Source organism: Thamnophis sirtalis, unplaced genomic scaffold, assembly GCF_051295495.1.
Source record: "Thamnophis sirtalis isolate CommonGarterSnake01/CBP01778 unplaced genomic scaffold, rThaSir2_p1.2 scaffold_2, whole genome shotgun sequence".
NCBI lineage: Eukaryota > Metazoa > Chordata > Lepidosauria > Squamata > Natricidae > Thamnophis > Thamnophis sirtalis.
Window position 1 is genome coordinate 56,469,386 of NW_028261382.1, and position 13,117 is coordinate 56,482,502.

General features: G+C 45.4%; 1 protein-coding gene across 1 annotated transcript in view; it reads right to left on the bottom strand.

Moving 5' to 3' along the window:
* The window catches only part of LOC106543714 (putative RNA-binding protein 19), a 132,980-nt gene that overhangs the window by 80,109 nt on the left and 39,754 nt on the right, over positions 1–13,117 (bottom strand). The window lies entirely within an intron of this gene.

Below are 13,117 nucleotides of genomic sequence, written 5' to 3' on the forward strand. Positions count from 1 at the left end.
GACTTTCATGCCTAAGGCAGGACTAGAACTCCCTGTCTCCTGGTTTCTGGCCCGATTGCCTTAACCACTACATCAAACTGACCATTTGGGGGGGGGAGTGATTTCCCCCCCACCCTCCTAGCACAGATGTAATCCAGTGGTTGAGCAGGTTTAAAAAAAAACCTATTTCTCTCTTGGCTTCTGAATTACCTGGACATCCTGGCTGACCTCATTTCTCTTTTCAATCCTTCTCTGTCTTCTTCTTCCGCCTTTAAAACTCAATCCTTCTCTTCTACACTGCCAGGGAAATTGTCTCAATCTTTGGCAAATTGCTCTCTCTCTTCTCCCCCCCCCCCAACTGTGCACAATAAATGGGACTGGGAAGGGGGGATGGAGGGGGAGAGATATTATTTTGTTCTTCAGCGCTGAATGATGCCATGGATCGAGGGAGTCTTGCTGCAGTCGTGAAAAGTCTTCGCGGGGTTTTCTTATCCCTACCTTCCCTTCCCAGCAACCGACTGGTTTCCTGCTACATATGCGCGCAAACCCCCATGAAGGCAGTCCTCTTACTTATGACCCTAAGGGAGCCTGCTGGGATGGTTGCAAAGGGGCTCATCGGGCGGCTAACCTGATTTTTCAACCTTTTTTTTGGCGGGGGGGTGTCCTTAAGTGAACCCTGCATAGCAATAGCGCTTAGAATTATAAGCTGCTTCCCAGTGCTTTGTGGCCATAAGATGAGGACTACCTGTACTCGTTATCGTCTGATTTTCTCCTGGTGTGGAATCGTTGTAGGTCAAGGAATTAAAAGGGGTGGGCTAGGAGGAGGAGAAGGAAAATCCCCGTTTAAATCCTTTCCTAGTAACATTACGAGTGTCTTTGGACCAGAAAGAGGAAGAGAGGGAGAAGGAAGAAGATGAAAGAGGAAGGGAGGAAGAAAGAAAGGCAGGGAGGGAGTGGGAAGGAATATGAAGAATGGGGTAAAAAAGAAAAAGGGAAGGAAGGAAGGAAGGAGGGGGGGAAAGAGAAGGAAGAAGGGAAGAGAGAATGTGGAAGGAGGGAGTTAAATGAGAAGGAAGGAAGGAAAAAGAGAAGGAAAAGAATGAAAGAAGGAAGGAAAGAAGGTAGAAAGAAGAGAAGGAAAAAGAAGGGAGGGAAAAGAGAAGGAAGGAAGGGAGGAAGAAGAAGAAGAATGAGGGAGGGAAAAGAGAAGAAGGAAAGAGAGAATGTGGAAGGAGGGAGGAAAATGAGAAGGAAGGAAAAAGAGAAGGAAAAGAATGAAAAGAAGGAAGGAAGGAAAGAAGGTAGAAAGAAGAGGAAGAAGGAGGGAGGGAAAAGAGAAGGAAGGAGGAAGGAGAAGAAGGAGTGAGGAAAAAGAGAGGGAAGGAAAAAGGAGGGAGGAAAAGAGGAATAAGGAAAGAGGAGGAAGGACGGAAAAGAGAAGGAAGGAAGGAAAAAGAGAGGGAAAAGAATGAAAGAAGGAAGGAAAGAAAGAAGGAAGAAAGAAGAGAAGGAAGAAGGAGGGAGGGAAAAGAGAAGGAAGGAAGGAGAAGAAGGAGGGAGGGAAAAGAGAGGGAAGGAAGAAGGAAAGAGGAGTAAGGAGGAGGGAGGAAAAAGAGAAGGAAGGAAGGAGGAAAGAGGAGGGAGGAAAAAGAGAGGGAAGAGAAGGAAAAAGAGAAGAGAAAGAAGGAAGAAAGAAGGCAGAAAGAAGAGAAGGGAGGGAGGGAAAAGAGAAGGAAGGAAGGAAGGAAGGAAGGAAGGAAGGAAGGAAGGAAGGAAGGAAGGAAAAAAGGAAGGAGAAGAAAGGGAGGGAAAAGAGAGGGAAGGAAGACCCCCCCCCCCAAATTATTGTACAAGATGCTTCTTGCAAAGAGAATCTTCAGGAGACAATGCCTCCCTCCAACCTCCCAAATCACCCTTCTGAACAAGAAAGCTCTAAGAAATCTGTGCTTGGGGGGAGTCTGTGTGTTTGGGGGGGTGGGGGCGGGAGAGAGAGAAACCTGCCACAATCCTTCGGCTCTCTCCCGGCTGCTACCAAATAGCCTTTTTCTCCAAAGTAGCCATGGCCAGTTCCTGCTTCATGCCAAACCCACACGATTAGGGAAGCGAATAGCTCCTGTTTTTTCCTGCTCTCTTAAAGGGAAGAGTTCGGTCCAATCCTTTGGCCCCGAGTCTAAGGGATGGCCAGCCACCCCTCCCCTTTCCTTAAAAGAGGGGTGAACTCATGGAACGGGGAGCGCCGTGCCTTAAAGTACCCCTGATTGCACCCAACAACTTTGCTACGGAGAACCCCATCAGAAGAAAACAATTGAGGTGTGTCTCTCTCTGTGTGTTAAATATAGCAGTTAGCAATAGCACTTAGATTTATATGCTATTTTACAGTGCTGTCCAGCCCTCTCTAAGTGGTTTACAGAGTCAGCCTCTTGCTCATCTGAGTCCTCATTTTACCCACCTCGGAAGGAAGGGAGGCTGAGTCAACCTGGAGCCAGTCAGGATCGAACTGCTGGCAATCGGCAGAGTTAGCCTGCAAGGCTGCATTTTGACCACTGTGTACGATGGATGGAGGATGAATGGATGGAAGGAAGGAAGAATAATAGCAATAGCACTTACAGACTGCTTGGCAAGTGCTTTACGGAGTCAGCCTCTTGCCCCCCCCCCCCCAACAATCTGGAAGGCTGAGTCGACCTTGAGCCTGGCGGGATTTGAACTGCCAAATTGCAGGCAGCCGGCAGAAGTAGCCTGCAGTACTGCCCTCTAACCACTGCGCCACTGTGGCTCATTCAAACTAATGTCATCATTACAAGCTTGTTTAGCAGCCAAGGCTGGTCATTAGAGAGCTAATTTAAAACTTTTTGCCAAGTTTCCTGGAACAGTGAATGCTTAGGAGAGGCTGGGAGACCTAAAACTAGAAATTCTAGTCTTCCGTCTGGCTCTGGGTTCCAAAACTGGTAAGTGTGGTCTTGGTATAACCACACTTGGAATCCAGTGTTGGTCAACACATACACACACACACACACACACACACACACACACACACACACACACACACACACACACACGATGTTGAGATTTTAGAAAGAGCGCAAAGAACAGCAACAAAGAGGATTAGGGGACTGGAGGCTAAAACATATGAAGAAGGGTTGCAGGAACTGGGTAATTTAATGAAAAGAAGGACTATGGGAGACACGATAGCAGTCTTCCAATATCTCAGGGGCTGCCCCAAAGAAGAGGGAGTCAAGCTATTCTCCAAAGCACCCGAGGGTAGAACAAGAAGCAATGGGGGGAAACTAATCAAGGAGAGAAGCAACTTAGAACTAAGGAGAAATTAATCAGTGGAACAGCTTGCCTCCAGAAGTTGTGAATGCTCCAACACTGGAAGTCTTTAAGAAGATGTTGAATAACCATTTATCTGAAGTGGTGTAGGGTTTCCTGCCTGAGCAGGGGGTTGGATTAGAAGACCTCCAAGATCCCTTCGAACTATTCTCTTCTATTCTATTCTACTCTTCATTCTATTCCATTTCCTCATTCCTCTTTTCTATTCTATTCTCCTTCCTATTCTATTCTATTCTATATTCTATTCTATTGTAGTTCTTCATTCCTCTCTTCTATTCTATTTCCTCATTGCTCTTTTCTATTCTATTCTCCTTTCTATTCTATTCTACTCTTCATTCTATTCTATTTCTTCATTCCTCTATTCTATTCTATTCTATTCTTCTTCCTATTCTATTCTAATTTATTCTACTCTATTCTTCATTCTATTCTATGGTATTTCTTCATTCATTTATTCTATTCTATTCTATTCTTCATTCTATTCAATTGTATTTCGTCATTCCACTATTCTATTCTATTTCTATTCTACTCTATTCTTCATTCTATTCTATGGTATTTCTTCATTCATTTATTCTATTCTATTCTTCATTCTATTCTATTGTATTTCGTCATTCCACTATTCTATTCCATTTCTATTCTACCCTACCCTACTCTATTCTTATCTTATCCTATTTTCAGGATCAATCAGCAGTCCTCCATCCTAGCTTCCATATCTTCACCCTAAGAACGGAAGCCGGGACTCTCTTCCCCCCCCTTTCCCCCCCCCAAAAGAAATGACAGGGTGGGGGGAAAACCCCCCAGGAAAAATGGTGCAATTGGCACGAAAGCTGCCACAGCTTTAACAGTGCCAGTTTTGTTCTCCTGCCCACCCCCTCCCCACCCATCCTAACCTGCTTCGGATTTCACCCCATAACACCTTCCCGGTTTGGCAAGATGTCACGAGGCAGGTGGGATCGTCTTGATTAAGAAAGGGGGGGGGAAAAAAGGCACCACCGTCGAGATATCGTAATTACAGCGGTCATTAGCAACCCACACAGCAGAGGGTCTTGCAAATGAAGTGCAGATTTGAGTCTCTTTTCAACTCACCGGGAATATGAACAGTCAGTCCGATTAGTTAATGGGACCAGTTTCTTAGAGAAGCAGGAAATGGGGGAGGTTGGGAGACACCACTTAAAGAGGGGGGGGGGGAATCGCTAACGAAGCCAGCGACGTTCGCTAAGAAAAGACAACACTAACTCTTATTACCCATGTAGGTAACATCATCCGTGCTAGAAGCAGGTGGGAGAAGAAATTGGACAGCCATTTCTCTGAAATGTTTCCTCTGTGAGCAAGGGTTGGATGAGAAGACCTCTAACTCTGTTATCCTGTTGTATGTCTTCCAAATGATCTTCCGCCAAAGACATATGAATAATATCTTTATCACCCTTGCAAAATTGGGGAGCAGGAGTGGGGAGGGGAAGAGGAAGTAGCCATGTCTAGACTAATGTAAAGAAGGACCAGGGGTGACATGATAGCAGCCTTCCAATATTTGAGGGGCTGCCACAAAGAAGAGGGAGTCAAGCTATTCTCCAAAGCATCTGAGGGCAGGACAAGAAGCAATGGGTGGAAACTAATCAAGGAGCGAAGCAACTTAGAACTTAAGGAAAAATTTCCTGACAGTGAAACAATTAACCAGTGGAACAACTTGCCTCCAGAAATTTGTGAATGCTTCAACACTGGAAGTTTTAAAGGAGATTGGATAACATTTATCTGAGGGTGGTGTAGGGTTTCCTGCCTGAGCAGGGGGTTGGACTAGAAGACCTCCAAGGTCCCCTCCAACTCTGCTATTCTACTCTATTCTATTCCATTCCATTCTATCCTATCCTATTCCATTCCATTTTCTATTCCATTCCATGTTCTATTCTATTTCTATTCCATTCTATCCTATCCCATCCCATTCCATATTCTATTCCATCCCATTCTATCCTATTTCATTCCATGTTCTATTCTATTTCTATTCCTTCCATCCCATTCCATATTCCATCCCATCTTATTCCATTCTGTTCCATATTCTATTCCATTCCATTCTATCCTATTCCATTCCATGTTCTATTGTTTCTCTTCCATTCCATCCCATTCCATATTCCATCCCATCTTATTCCATTCCATTTTCTATTCCATTCTATCCTATCCAATTCCATCCCATGTTCTATTCTATTTCTATTCCATTTCATCCCATTCCATATTCCATCCCATCTTATTTTATTCCATTCCATTTTCTATTCCATTCCATTCTATCCTATCCTATACCATTCCATGTTCTATTCTATTTCTATTCCATTCCATTCCATATTCACCCCATCTTATTCCATTCCATTCTATCCTATTCCATTCCATATTCTATTCTATTCCATTCCATATTCCATCCCATCTTATTCCATTCTATTCCATATTCTATTCCATTCCATTCCATTCCATCCAATTCCATCCCATGTTCTATTCTATTTCTATTCCTTCCATCCCATTCCATATTCCATCCCATCTTATTTTATTCCACTCCATTTTCTATTCCATTCCATTCTATCCAATTCCATCCCATGTTCTATTCTATTTCTCTTCCATTCCATCCCATTCCATATTCACCCCATCTTATTCCATTCCATTCTATCCTATTCCATTCCATGTTCTATTCTATTTCTATTCCATTCCATCCCATTCCATATTCACCCCATCTTATTCCATTCCATTCTATCCTATTCCATTCCATATTCTATTCTATTCCATTCCGTTCCACATCCCATCTTATTCCATTCTATTCCATATTCTATTCCATTCCATTCCATTCTATCCTATTCCATTCCATGTTCTATTCTATTCCATTCCATTCCATATTCCATCCCATCTTATTCCATTCCATTCAATGTTCTATTCCATTCCATTCCATATTCCATCCCATCTTATTCCATTCTATTCCATATTCTATTCCATTCCATTCCATTCTATCCTATTCCATTCCATGTTCTATTCTATTCCATTCCATTCCATATTCCATCCCATCTTATTCCATTCCATTCCATTCCATATTCCATTCCAATCCAATCAAGGAGAGAAGCAACCTAGAACTAAGGAGAAACTTCTTGACAATGAGAACAATTAACCAGTGGAACAGAAGTTGCCTCCGGAAGTCGTGGCTGCACCATCACTGGAGGTTTTCAAAAGAATGGACAGTCATCGAGTTACAGGGTCTCCTGCTGGAGCAGGTGGGGGGGGGGGGTTGGACTAGAACAGTGTTTCTCAACCTTGGCAACTTGAAGATGCCTGGACTTCAACTCCCAGAATTCCCCAGCCAGCGAATGCTGGCTGGGGAATTCTGGGAGTTGAAGTCCAAGCATCTTCAAGTTGCCAAGGTTGAGAAACACTGGACTAGAAGACCTCCAAAGTCCTTTCCAAACTCTGTTATTCTGTCAAGCCGATTTTACAACCACCTTCTTCTTTTTTTTTTTGCAAATCTTGAGACTAATTAAGATTCGTCCTAGCTATTCTGTAGCTTGGGATGACCTGGGAAACAGGACATCCCCACAAGTCGAAAACACAAACGCACAAAGGTTCACTTTGTAGGAATGATCGTAAATTACATCAGCTGATAGGCCTTGTGGGCCGGAGAACAGGCCTGCGAGATCCAAAACCTTCGTCCCAAGACAACAGCCCCATTGTCCTGCGGTGACGCCCGATCCAACCCTTTCAGACGTCCATACGACGTCACACTGCGCATCGCGAGGGGGCGAAGCTGGCTTGGAAATGGGGTGATGCCCGTTTTATTGGTCATTGCTGAACCCCTCCCCAGTAGATACCTCCCCAGCAGCTTTTGTTCGCAGGAGAGCAATGGAAATAACTTGTTTTTTGGGCTGGCGTTTGCTCCTCTTTCTTTCCCCCCCCTCCAATGGCTCTTATTCTGTCTAACCTAGGTTTTTAAGGAGAGGTTGGATAACCATTTGTCTGAAGAGGTGTAGGGCTTCCTGCCTAAGTAGGGATTGGACTAGAAGACCTCCAAGGCAGTGGTGAAATCTCCATTCCTTCCCACTCCAGGGGAAGGATACTGCGAAATCCCCATTCCTTCCCACTCCAGGGAAGGATACTGCAAAATCCCCATTCCTTCCCATTCCAGGGAAGGATACTGCAAAATCCCCATTCCTTCCCACTCCAGGGAAGGATACTGCAAAATCCCCATTCCTTCCCACTCCAGGGGAAGGATACTGCAAAATCCCCATTCCTTCCCACTCCAGGGGAAGATACTGCAAAATCCCCATTCCTTCCCACTCCAGGGGAAGGATACTGCAAAATCCACATTCCTTCCCACTCCAAGGGAAGGATACTGTAAAATCCCCATTCCTTCCCACTCCAGGGGAAGGATACTGTAAAATCTCCATTCCTTCCCACTCCAGGGGAAGGATACTGCAAAATCCCCATTCCTTCCCACTCCAGGGGAAGGATACTGCAAAATCCCCATTCCTTCCCACTCCAGGGGAAGGATACTGCAAAGTCCCCATTCCTTCCACTCCAGGGGAAGGATACTGCAAAGTCCCCATTCCTTCCCACTCCAGGGGAAGGATACTGCAAAATCCCCATTCCTTCCCACTCCAGGGGAAGGATACTGCAAAATCCCCATTCCTTCCCACTCCAGGGGAAGGATACTGCAAAATCCCCATTCCTTCCCACTCCAGGGGAAGGATACTGCAAAATCTCCACCTGCTAGTAGGCATCGCACACTGCTCAGAGGCTACCCTACGAGGTCAAATCATACATTGCAAAAATCACTTGGAGGTGGGGGGGTATTTCTAATGTAACGTACTGGATCCCCTTCATGAATTGCCCCCGTGACTATGAAGGTAACCACCAAATTGCAAGAACTCAAGCGAGCGGTCAAACAAGATGACCCAAACTTATTGGTAGCCTCCCATTGCAATGAACAAGGACATACATTCAATTTCACAGCTATTAAGATTGTTGGCCGAGCAGGGACAAAAACAGCCAGGGAAATAATTGAAGCCTGCGGAAAAAGTCCCCTTGTCAGTCAACAAGGGTGCTGATTTACCACCAGCTTATCAGGCAGCACAAGAAAACAACACCCAGCCATCAACACCCCACACAAAGCGACACACACAACAAGGCACCACATAAATACCCTGCACAGAATAGCCCACCGCACACAATGTGCTAGAGAGACGTTTCCTGAGGACGGGGGGTTCCAGCACGAACTCAAAAGCTCAGAAGGTTAAACCTCTCATCCCGGTGACCGACCGAGATGGCATCCGGGTAACGAAACATCTGCAAGCAAGCCATCAAAGTCAGAGAGCGCCGAGGACTCCACAGTCTTATCCCATCTTTCTCTACACCCAAAGAAAAGGAAGGAGAAAAGAGAAGAGATGGAGGACTGTCTGACCACCTGTCTATTCTGATCGAGGCTTCACGAGAGCCTGAAGCAAACTCCTTGTCCCGACAAAAGCCCCTTTTATGAATTGACTGTGAATTCTGCTCATTCACATCCAGCAAAGTCTTTCAAGGGAGGATTTACAGTCACAGACCTTCTCTGGTTTGGAGAGCTGCCAGGCCGATCTCTGCAGAACTTGGCAAGGAGTCTCGGAGAGTCACGAGCCAATGAAGCAAACTAATTTTCTCCTGCAAACTCCACTCCCCTTTCGCTCCTCTTTTATGTCCTCTGGGAGGGGCCATTCACCATCCACCTGTGGCTTTACTCCCAAGTCGACCCCTGTTCTTTAGCTCTTCCCTTCGTCTGGCAGCTCTGCACATGCGCACACTGGGAACAGGCTCCAGCTGTTCTTCTGCCTAACTGAGGTCTGACTCTGAAGGCAGCTGATAACTGGCATACAGCCTTGGCCCCCTCTCTGCCTCCGACACAGATCCCTCATCGGAGCCTTCCCCCAGACTCCAGGACTGGCCCAGGTTCCTCCCCAACCCTCCTCACTGTCCGAATCTACTGCCAGCTCTGCTGGTCACTGGCAGGCTACAACACCGTCAGACTTCCCCTGGGTGAAGGCCAGGCTCAAGAGATCCGAAATGGAACCGCACCAAGTTGTCTTGCTTTCTCGACTGTCATCCTCCCCCTCCCCAATTGTTCCTACCTGACAGCTTCTCTACTGCAGCTGGAGACAGGAGAATGACACATTTGGGAAGGTGTGGTTGCTGTGCTACTGCCGTCGCAGTAACTGAGCGCAACTGAGCTGGCTCTTGGAGAAGAAAGCTCACCACGGAGGGGATGAAGGAGAAGGTAAGCAGAAGCATAGGGGCTGACATTAAAAAAAAATCCACCTTCTCTGAGAGAGGGGACTCTCTCTAACCCCAATTCCTAAACTTACAAGGATGCTGGAAACATTGCCTCTCAGATGGCACAGAAGTTCAAATCCCAGAGGGGTATGGCTAGCTTGTTGTTAGTTGGGAAGTCATGTCCGATCCATCGCGACCCCATGGACAACATTCCTCCAGGCCTTCCTGTCCTGTACCATCCTCTGGAGTCCATTGAAGCTCACGCTGATTGCTTCAGTGACTCCATCCAGCCACCTCCTTCTCTGCCGTCCCCTTCTTCTTTTGCCCTCCATCATTCCCAGCATGAGGCTCTTCTCTAGGGAGCCCTTCCTTCTCATTAGGTGGCCAAAGTACTTGAGTTTCCTCTTCAGGATCTGGCCTTCTAAAGAGCAGTCAGGGTGGATCTCCTCTAGGACTGACCGGTTGGATCGCCTTGCAGTCCAAGGGACTCTCAGGAGTCTTCTCCAGCACCAGAGTTCAAAGGCCTCCATTCTTTGGCTTCCTTCCTTCTCATTAGGTAGCCAAAGTCTTTGAGTTTCCTCTTCAGGATCTGGCCTTCTAAAGAGCAGTCAGGGTGGATCTCCGCTAGGACTGACCAGTTGGATGGCCTTGCAGTCCAAGGGACTCTCAGGAGTCTTCTCCAGCACCAGAGTTCAAAGGCCTCCATTCTTTGGCTTCCTTCCTTCTCATTAGGTAGCCAAAGTCTTTGAGTTTCCTCTTCAGGATCTGGCCTTCTAAAGAGCAATCAGGGTTGATCTCCTCTAGGACTGACCGGTTGGATGGCCTTGCAGTCCAAGGGACTCAATGCAGGAGTCTTCTCCAGCGCCAGAGTTCAAAGGCCTCCATTCTTTGGCACTCAGCCTTTCTTATGGTCCAACCTTCACAGCCATCCATTGCAACTCAGAAAACCACAGCCTTGACTAGATACTTTTGTTGGCACTATAGTGCTAGAGGAAGCACCATCACCTTCCCACCAAAAGTGGTCACTATTTTTCTACTTGCATTTTTTAACCTGCTTTCGAACTGCTAGGTTGGCAGAAGCTGGGACAAGTAACGAGAGCTCCCTCCGTTACGCGGCACTAGGGATTCGAACCGCCAAACTGCCGACCTTTCTGATCGACAAGCTCAGCGTCTTAGCCTCTGAGCCACCGCGTCCCTCGCACAGACCATAGCTTAGTACAAACCTGGACCTGGCTAAGGACAGAATTAAATAAGAATGAAGGATGACGGTCGTAAGTATGAACCACTTGTCAAGCGTCTGAATTTTGATCACGCTAGCCATGGGTGGGGTGCTGCAAAGGTCGTAACTGTGAAACACGGTTGTATGTCCTTTCTTTTCAGTGTCGTTGTAACTTGGAATGGTCACTAAATGAAGCGCCGTAAGTCGAGAACTACCTGCACATGGTTACAAAACTTGCTTCAAGAGTATTTTTTTTTATAAAAGAATAAGGAGTCTTTTTTTTTTTAAAGACATTTCTAAATCTAAAATTTATTGGACTTTGATGTTGGCTTTCTCTAATTCCACCCGAACTGGCATCGTCTTCATTAATTGCTTTAACGAGGAGAATAAGTCGAATTTGCAGAGAAGATCAAATGAATGCAAATCTACTAAGGTGAAGAGAAATCTCATTAAGTGTCTCCATTAAAGAAATGAAGAAGTCTTGGAAATTTAAAAAAAAAAATCTTTAGAAATAAAGGAATGTCTATCTTTCCTCTTTGAGGCCTTCCAAAAAATCAAAAAAATAATCCCAAGAGACTAAAAGGGGCAACAGAAGCCCAAACTATCTTGAAAGAGAAAGAGAAAAAAATAAACTCTGCTTTTCTAGCTAAACCGCCATCTCAAATGCAGGCCATCCTCGACTTATGACACAATTGAGCCTCGAATTTCTGTCGCTGAAGCCAGACCTTTGTTAAGGGAGCTTTGGGAAAGCATTTGGAACACAAATTATAAACTAACACGATCAGCAGCACTTAAAGAAAATATATACAAAATGTTTTAGCGTTGGCATTTATCACCAACAAGATTGGCTAAAATGTACCCAAACATGAAGCCAACCTGCTGGAAGTGTAAAAAAGTACAAGGGACCTATTATCACATATGGTGGACCTGCCCGGAAACACAAAAATATTGGACAAAAATTTGGAAATGGGTGCAAGAAATTACAGGAGAACAGATAAAATACAAACCCGAAATCTTTCTGCTGGCAATAATCCAAGGGAAATATACAAAGAAAATTAAGTACATATTAACACATCTGCTAACTACAGCTAGAATAGCATTTGCCCAATGCTGGAAACAAAATAATACCCCCTCGGACGAATTAGTGATTAAAAAAACCTTTGGACTGTGCAGAGATGGACAAATTAACACCGAAATTAATAGATAAAGAAGAGTCGGAATATTATGAAATTTGGAACAATTGGTATAAATGGCTGCAAAACAAGAATAAAATTAATTAAGCCAAAAACCAATATATATATATATATAAATATATATAGAACTGTGTATAAAGGTGTGTAAATATAGAAGCGAAATATTATATACATGTAGGTTTAGGTTTAGGTTTTATTCAACTTGTATGCCGCCCTATTCCCGAGGGACTCAGGGCGGCTAACAAAACCGAAGGGAAGGGGAACAATACAAAAGGAAAGGAAACAAAAACAAACAACAATACAAAACCAATTTAAAAGGTCTCAACAAGCACACCCATTCGAGTGGGGGTGGAACTCAGCAGCCCCAGGCCTGCTGGAACAGCCAGGTCTTAACGGCTTTACGGAAAGCCTGAAGGGTGGTGAGGGTCCGAATTTCCATGGGGAGATCGTTCCAGAGGGCCGGAGCAGCCACAGAGAAGGCCCTCCTCCGGGTGGTCGACAGCCGGCATTGGCTGGCAGATGGAACTCGGAGGAGGCCTAATCTGTGGGATCTAATGGGTCTATGGGAGATAATTGGCAGCAGGCGGTCTCTCAAGTACCCAGGTCCAATACCATGTAGGGCTTTATAAGTGACGACTAGCACCTTGAAGCGTATCCGGAGACCAACAGGCAGCCAGTGCAGCTCGCGGAGGATAGGTGTAACGTGGGTGTACCGAGGCGCACCCACGATCGCTCGCGCGGCTGCATTCTGGACAAGCTGAAGTCTCTGAACACTCTTCAAGGTATGATGACATAACAGGTATGATGACATAACAATGTTGATGTAATAACTGTAAGGTGCTGTAGAAGGGAAAAAGTAATAATAAAAATCTGCTAAAAAGGGAGTTTTGCCCCGCTTTATGACCGTTCGGGCCCCAATGCTTAAGTCAAAGTCGAACCGAGTTTCTTGAAATCAAATCAAGTTTGTTACAGTTGAAGACCAGGATTCTTAAGTCAATTCCTGGCGGTTGGTTCAGTGAGTCACAAGGTCGTTAAGTGAACCTGATTTCCCGGCTGATTTTGATGGTTATAAGGTCGCAAAAGGGAAGGTGGGTTTAATTGGGGGGGGAGGGAGGAATTGGGGAGAGGTACTAAAACA